The following is a 9,011-nucleotide window of genomic DNA, read 5'->3' on the forward strand; positions in this document are numbered from 1 at the left end:
ATGTACTCCCTCCACTCCTTGTTTTCGAATGTGCCCCCCAGGCCTGCTATATTCCAAGACAAAAAGGCTAACCCTGCCCTATTTGCTTTCTTTCCCTCTGTGCTGTGGTCGTTTAGTCTGCACACTCCTTTTTTACAAGTCTTTAATGCACTGTCGGTCTCCTCCCTCTGCTTTGGGGGGTCCTCTGTCCTCATTGCTAACCCATTCATGCTATGAACAATTCCTTCCTCTATTACAGGACTTACTTGCTCCCCTATTACAGTGCTCACTTGCTCGATATCTATAGGGGGTAGTCAATCATTTTCATCGAGCGACTGCAGGGGGCAAATCTGTTTCTCCACTGGGGATAGTCTTGGGGAGGTAAGAGCTGGTCGGGGTAGTTCATGGCTCTGTCCCTTTGGGTATATTGTAACCTTCCAGAGTTCCACATTGAATTATCAAAATTGTTACTGCTCCGCCTCCTCGGGTAAAAGTACCCCAGGGGGAGCGCGCAAATTGTGCTGGTGTGATTTCTGTTAGAGTTTCTCAATATGTATTCCACCAGTCTGACATCTCTGAAGTTTGCCACAATGCAATCCCCTCTTTTATCTTTTTTCCTGCCTCCTAGCCAGTTAGCTCTTCTTACATACAATACCTTCCCCTTTTCCCCGTTATTCAATGGCCTATGGATGTCCAGCCACTTTGCGATTTTTGAATGTAGTTGAGAGTGCGATTCTTTATCTGATGCCCTACGTTCCGGTACCCCTGCGAATACTATTACATAGGGGCTGGATTCTGGTGGTAGATTTATATGAGGGGGGGAGGCTTTCTGGGCAATAAAATGGATCGAAGTCCATATAGGATGAGCTAGAAGGGCCATTGCTTAAGTGGTGGTCTTCCTGGCCCCTTTGTATGAATGGTTGCTGGGGGCCTTTATCGATATTTTTGGTGCTCGTCTTTTGATTTAATCCCCTTCCAGGGTCTTGGGGAGCTTTCGGGGGGTCATGTACCTGGGCGATCGTGTGTTGGATGTTACTAACACAATTGTTATTAGTCACTATATTATCAGTGGCCACACTTATGGGTTGATTAGCACCTGGAGGGGGTTTCTTACTTGTCAGGTCCATTGTCTTGCCTTGTTTAGTCAGTTCATTGGCTATTTTATCCACCCTGCTTACGATCGGTTTCAACTGGGCGATAATAAAAGTTTCCATGTGTTTCTTGAGTTCTCCTATAACCTCTTCAATCCACCCTGGTGGATTTACGTTTGTGTGCACTCTATTGTCTACCAGGGTAACCTCTTGTCTATTTTTGGATCGACCAGCTCCTATAAGTGATTTGTTTTTCCTCTGTTGTCCCTTGCTCCTTCCCCGTTGTTTGGGTTTACTGTGAGTGGTAGGGTCACTGTGCCCTGAATTTTCTGCCCCAGAAAGTAGTGTATGTTGAGCACAGGGAGCGTCCTCTAATGGGTTACTTGCTGACACCATATTTTCAATCATATTGGGGCTGTCAGCTAATGTTTGATCCCTGGATTGCGTAGGGGTAGCTACTATAGGAATGGGTGAAGCGGAAGACTCCTTTCCATACGTTCTATCTCCCCAGATACCTTCCTCAACATCAAATCAATCGCGGTGTTTTTTTTTACTTTATTGGGAGGTGCAATGTTTGTTTCGGCCTTGGTTTGTTTAGGAGTTTCAGCTAGGTGTGCTCTGCTCGTAACCGAGCGTGTTTTAGGGGGATTGGACATAGTAAAAGTTTATTGGAATAGCTCTTTTCCCCCCTATGTGCAATCCTAGCTTCCTTCTTATGGGTGACTACGTAGGCCTATAATACGCTATGTTTGCCCCTCACCCCCTTCTCCGTCCAAAGCAGTTAATTATCAGTATGTTCAGTAGCCCCGTCAAGCACAGACGGCTGGTCCGATTTAGCAGTACCTGTCACAATAGTCAGAGTCAAGGGGGGTGGCCCTTCCCGTCCCTGGTCGTCCCCGGATGGTCACAGACGGCCCGCCCTCTGCCCGGGCTCCGCCCAGCGTCGCCCGTGCGCGTCCCGCGACGCGGGAGGTGCGGTTCTTTTTTATGCGCCTCCGGGCGCTGGCAAGTGACGCTGCAGGCGGCGTCCCTGGGACCTCGCAGGGGACGCTGGGAATTGTAGGCAGACGGAAGACTGTAGCGGTAAACGCTCCCCCCTCTCGGCGGCCGCTATGGCAGGTGCGGCGGCGGGGGAGAGCGAAGCAAAGGAGCGTGGCAGCCAGCAAGACCTCTCGGGTAGGTGGCGGTTTGATTAGTGCCCCCAGTCAGTTTGTGGCCCCCGCTCCCCAGCAGGAGCGGCTCTTCTTTATGCGCCTCCGGGCGCTGGCAAGTGACGCTGTAGGCGGCGTCCCCGGGACCTCGCAAGGGACGCTGGGCATTGTAGGCAGACTGAAGACTGTAGCGGTAAATGCTCCCCCCTCTTGGCGGCCGCTATGGCAGGGGCGGCGGCGGGGAGAGCGAGGCAAAAAAGCGTGGCAGCCAGCAAGACCTCTTGGGTAGGTGGCGGTTTGATTAGTGCCCCCAGTCAGTTTGTGGCCCCCGCTCCCCAGCAGGAGCGAATCTTCTTTATGCGACTCCGGGCGCTGGCAAGTGACGCTGCAGGCGGCGTTCCCAGGACCTCGCAGGGGACGCTGGGAATTGTAGGCAGACTGAAGACTGTAGCGGTAAACGCTCGCCCCTCTCGGTGGCCGCTATGGCAGGTGCGGCGGCGGGGGAGAGCGAAGCAAAGGAGCGTGGCCGCCAGCAAGACCTTTCGGGTAGGTGGCGGTTTGATTAGTGCCCCCAGTCAGTTTGTGGCCCCCGCTCCCCAGCAGAACCGGCTCTTCTTTATGCGCCTCCGGGCGCTGGCAAGTGACGCTGCAGGCGGCGTCCCCGGGACCTCACAGGGGACGCTGGGAATTGTAGGCAGACTGAAGACTGTAGCGGTAAACGCTCCCCCCTCTCGGCGGCCGCTATGGCAGGTGCGGCGGCGGGGGAGAGCGAGGCAAAGGAGCATGGCAGCCAGCAAGACCTCTCAGGTAGGTGGCCGTTTGATTAGTGCCCCCAGTCTGTTTGGGGCCCCTGCTCCCCAGCAGGAGCGGCTCTTCTTTCAGCGCCTCCGGGCCCTGGCAAGTGACGCTGCAGGCGGCGTCCCCGGGACCCCGCAGGGGACACTGGGATTTGTAGGCAGACTGAAGACTGTAGCGGTAAACGCTCCCCCCTCTCGGCGGCCGCTATGGCAGGTGCGGCGGCGGGGGAGAGCGAAGCAAAGGAGCGTGGCAGCCAGCAAGACCTCTCGGGTAGGTGGCGGTTTGATTAGTGCCCCCAGTCAGTTAGGAGTCAGCATTTGAGGAAAGGGTGAACGGCGGGGCCTATTTTGAACGGGGAGAGTTGATTGGCAGGATGGAGTGTTGGTTGCAGGAATAACTACCCTTTGCTTGATTTTGTTAATAAAGGGACGTGTGCACCTTCCAGAAATAACTACATGGAGGGGGTGGGGTGGGTCAAGAGGACAGATGTTTTAAGAGAACATTTTGTGAGACGTGCCTTAGCCCACGAGCCAAAAATGATGGTGCCATGCGGGAACAGCTGAAGGCAACATGCATAGGCGACCACAAAATGAAGGAAAAAAAACAAAAAACCCGCGAGTGGTGCGCACACGCGTCACCACAAGTGCTACTTTGGCGATCAGCTTGCTATAACACGCATGCGCGCGCTCTCTTGTGTGCGTTCTAGCAAGCTGATCGCCACAAAGAAGAATTTCCAGAGCACCCACTAAATATCTCGGCCGAGATCAGCGAATGCGCTGGTTCAGGCTGAGACCTAAAAATGGCTGCTTGCTGTGGGCCTAACTCGTAAGCGCTGCCCATAAACTTTCATCCCTGGCAGGAGTGCGGGCATCGTGTCCGCTGCTGCTCTGTGTGGGAACCAGAGAGTGCTGAACGTGTGGATAAATAAATTTGATGCAGCTCCCTCTGTGCCCTCACCCACAAGCCACGCAGGAGATCTGGCCGGACAGCAGCTAACGCACTTCCATACAGTCCTGTCAACAGCCCGTTCCAATCGCGTTTGTAATCAGTGACTAATCTCTTGTTTTAAGATACCAGCCTCAATTTATTTTGTAATTGTTCTCCTGGTGATAATTGCTTTTGTTTTGCCTTGTCAATGTAAATTTATAGGGGCATATTTACGAGTTCTTGCGCATCTCTGCATATCAGCAGATATACGCCAGAACATATGCGTCACGCAAAACTACCCTTGCGTCACGGCAGATGTGCCGCATTTACAATGCGGTGCGCCGTGGCGCAAGGGTAGGCAGATGCGTGATGCATCTTGTGACGTAAGGACGGCTCATCGCTGGAGTCACGTCGCAAGCGAAACGCAACTCCAGCAATGCTCAGGGCCGCCTAATACTTAACATGCTGCATCAGTCATTACGCCTGCTTCAAGCAGGCGTAAGGAATTGACGTAGCAGCGTCGCAGAAGTGCCTGCGTAAAATCTTGTAGATTTCATGCAGGCACTTTTGCGAGGCGCACAGGCGCCGGAACGCTCACCCTGCGTGGGAACTCCCCCATTGTGGCGCTGGGCTTTAAAATGTGACGCATCTCCCTAGATGTGTCACGTTGTGAATGCCTCGCAGGGATGAGCCACATTTACGCAGCTGTTGCGTCACGCAGGACGGCGTAAACGTGGCGCAAGGGGCTTGTAAATCTGCCCCATAGTGTCTTATTTTCTTTTTCATCCTGCAATGTGTTGTATGTAATCTGGCGCATTAGCCTACGGTTTCGTTTTGATTGCATTGGATCTTGCGAGCCATAGGTTGCACACAGATCTCCGCAGCAGGCACCTTAAAGCACTGATCGATCTGACTAGCATCTGACCTTTAACCGAGAGATTAAGTAGCATGTCCCACTGTGCGATCTTGCATGGATTGCACCCTTTTACGATCTCTAGCATGAGCATGAACCTACCATTCCACCCTTCATACCCCTTTCAGGCATTCTGGCTCATGCTTTCCCTTCTAAATGTTGAACTCCTGCTTATGCACATGTGCACGTACCCCCAGCATGCCGTTACTCAGGTGAGTTTATGCTGGTATGAGCATATTGCTGATCAATGAACAGCGTAAATTCACAAGTTCAGATGTAGATATCATCCCACTGTGCAAAACGGATGCCTCCTTCACTCGGCGTGCAAACCCGTCCATCTAAAGGGAGGCGCGAGGGCCAGACTGGGTGATGCCTCAGGGGCTCATGCGGCTTAAACCCATCTCCCAACAATTCACCTGCTCCCATTGGAGGCCCACAGCCTGCCAGGTCATGCCTGAAGGATGGACCAATAACCCAGCCCGTGGCAAGTAAATTCCAAGCTAGTCTGGCAAAACGCCATTCTTTTGTGAGTTCAGGTAACTTTATAAGCCAGTAAAATAGCTCAGTGGGCTGAGTACCTGTAGTTTCGATCTGGGTGCTATTTTAATGGCTTACATTAGTACTTCAAGACACATTTTTGAAGCCTTCGTTTGAAAAAGCTTCAGGTTGTGCTCCTTCTACTCACATGGTCTTTGGCCACAGATACGTCTTGATGTACGATTTATAATATACTCTCATCCATTTTAGGTTCCCCTGATCTACTTTGCGAATGGACTCCCTAACATTGTCCTTCACATGCTTTGGGTAAAATATAGTTGTAGAACAACACAGGGTCTGGCTCTAATCAGCAAGGCTGAGCCTTTAATCAACAAACAACAACGAGATAGCCAAGGCTGATACTTATTTAATACCTCAAAGGAAAAGGCGTCATCATAATTAAATAATGACTACCTTTCGAATTCAATTCGAGAAACATATATTGATGTTATTTCAAAAACTTCTTTTAGTTCTACAAATTCTCATATATTTGAACATATTTACACATTATACCACAAAACCAACAACAGCAATTTTACTTTAAGAGCCATGAATGACTCGAAAAAATGCACAAATGCTGGACGGTACACAGTCAAAATATCGAGTTTTAAATTTCGACCTACCAAAATATCGTGTTTAAAATTTCGAAGGTGATGTCAAGAATATCGTTGGACAGAATATCGACCCTAAGGTAAGTAATATCGAAATTCTTTATATCGATGTAAGTAATATCGAAGTTAGTAATATCCATAGCATATATATCGATGTAACTAATTTCGATGACACTAATATCGATATTTGTATTATTTTTTTGTTTTTTTATGTATGTGTTATACGTTTTAGTTAAGTATTTAAAATAAATTATATTATATGTGTATTAATTTTATATATTAATACATTTATTTATAAGTAAATTATATGTTTTAGTACCGGAGAGGGTTGTGGGTTTATAGGGGAATAGGATGGGAAGTAATTTATTTGTAATTAATAAAATATTTATTTATGTATAATGTATTTTGTAATTAATTATTTATTGGCAATTAATTATTTAAATTGATAAATTAATTATTTAATTGGTAATTAATGTTAATTTTAATTAAATGTTATGTTTTAGTACCGGAGCAGGTTGTGGGTGTATTGGGGAATAGGGTGGGAAGTAATTTAATTTTACTTAATAAAATATTTTTTATGTATAATTTATTTTGTAATTAATTATTAATTGGCAATTAATTATTTTATTTGATAAATTAATTATTTAATTGGTAATTAATGTTAATTTTGTTGATTAAATGTTATGTTTTAGTACCGGAGCGGGTTGTGGGTTTATAGGGGAATAGGGTGGGAAGTAATTTAATTTTAATTAATAAAATATTATTTTATGTATAATTTATTTTGTAATTAATTGGTAATTGGCAAATAATTATTTTAATTGATAAATACATTATTTAATTGGTAATTAATGTTAATTTTAATTAAATGTTATGTTTTAGTACCTGAGCGTGTTTTGGCTTTATTGGGGTATTGGGTGGAAAGTAATTTTACAGTAAATATTGAATTATTTATAATTTTTTAGTTATGGATAATTAATGTATAAAATAATTATTAATTGGTAATTAATTATTTTAATAGATAATTAGTTTTTAAAATTGTCAATTAATATTTGTAATTTGTAAACTTTTTTTTTTTTTTTTTTTTTTTTTTTTTTATTGAGCAGAGCAGAGGTCAGTGCAAGAAATACAAAAAAGTACCTATTTAACAAACATACTTCAGCAGGGATTATTATACACATCATCAGAATAAAATCAGAATTGTCAATTAATATTTGTAATTTGTAAACTTTTTTTAATAACTAGAAAAATTAATTCATTAAATGTTAAACATTAAAAAAAATATATTTTGTATAATGTATTTTAATTTTTAATATTGATTTAAATTTAAATAATATTTTATTGTTATGATAAACAATTTATTTTTTAATATTTATTTGGTGAGTAATATTTAATAAATATTATTTATTTGTGTTTGTTGTTAATGTATAGTCAATTAAATATTCAAAATTAATTGGTTTTATTAATGTTGATGTATTTGAAACATTATTTATACATTATTTCAAATATAAAAATTATTTAGAAGTATGTTAAAATAAAAATCTATGTTATTAAATGCTTTCCCTACTGTTTCACCCTTTGGAGTTGGAATAGTAATGTTTCCCCCTACGCTATCCAAAGCTTTCCCTACTGTTGCACCCTTTGGAGTTGGAATAGTAATTTCCCCCCCTACGCTATCCAAAGCTTTCCCTACTGTTGCACTCTCTGGAGTTGGAATAGTAATTTTACCCCCTACACTATCCAACACATTCCCTACTGTTGCACTCACTGGAGTGGGAATAGTAATTTTTACCCACCCGCTATCCTGCGCTTTCCCTACTGTAATTTTACTCCCTACACTAGCCAACGCTTTCCCTACTGTTGCACCCTTTGGAGTGTGAATAGTAATTGTTCTCCCTACACTATCCAATGCTTTCCCTACTGTTGCACTCTTTGGAGTTGGAATAGTAATTTTTACCCTTACGCTATCCAACGCTTTCCTTAATGTTGCACTCATTGGAGTGGGAATAGTAATTTTTACCTACCCGCTATCCAACGCTTTCCCTACTGTTGCACTCACTGGAATGGGAATAGTAATTTTTACCCACCCGCTATCCAACGCTTTCCCTACTGTTGCACTCTCTGGAGTGGGAATAGTAATTTTACCCCATACACTATCCAACGCTTTCCCTACTGTTGCACCCTTTGGAGTTGGAATAGTAATTTTTACCCTTACGCTATCCAACGCTTTCCCTAATGTTGCACTCATTGGAGTGGGAATAGTAATTTTTACCTATCCGCTATCCAACACTTTCCCTACTGTTGCACCCTATGGAGTTTGAATAGTAATTTTTAGCCTTACGCTATCCAATATAATTTATATTTATTTATGTATTTTATAATATTTTTATTATGTTACATAATGTTGTGTTTAATTAATTTTTTAAATATTGAAAGTATATTTCTTTGTTTTTATGTATTAAATATACATATTTATTATTATGTATGTTATTATTTTATGTGTGTTGATGTATTTGTAATTTATAGTATTTGTTAATATTTTTAAATTAATTAAAACAATAATAAATATTATAATTAAATAAATATATATTACATATTGTATGTTTAATTTTAATTAAATGTTTAACATTAAATATGCATTATTTATTCATTTTAAACATTCTAAAATATTTTTACATAAGTTTACATTATATACAAGCAGCGAACCCTAGCCAGGCCGCCAACAACCTCACGAAATGGATCAGCAACTGCGCAGACGACCTCGCCCCTCTGAGGACCCCGCCTAACAGACCCGACAGTAAGAAAGCACCTTGGTTCACCGACGAACTCAAGAACTCCAAGAAGAACTGCCGAGCCCTCGAGAGAGCCTGGCGCAGAGACCCAACACCAGACAACATGACCACCCTCAAGCTCGCCACTCGAAAACACCACCAACTGATCCACACCACCAAGAAAACCGCATTCAAGGAACGACTGGACAACAACGCACACAACAGCAAGGAACTCT

This window comes from Lissotriton vulgaris, chromosome 7 (genome assembly GCF_964263255.1).
Source record: "Lissotriton vulgaris chromosome 7, aLisVul1.2, whole genome shotgun sequence".
Taxonomy (NCBI): Eukaryota; Metazoa; Chordata; class Amphibia; order Caudata; family Salamandridae; genus Lissotriton; species Lissotriton vulgaris.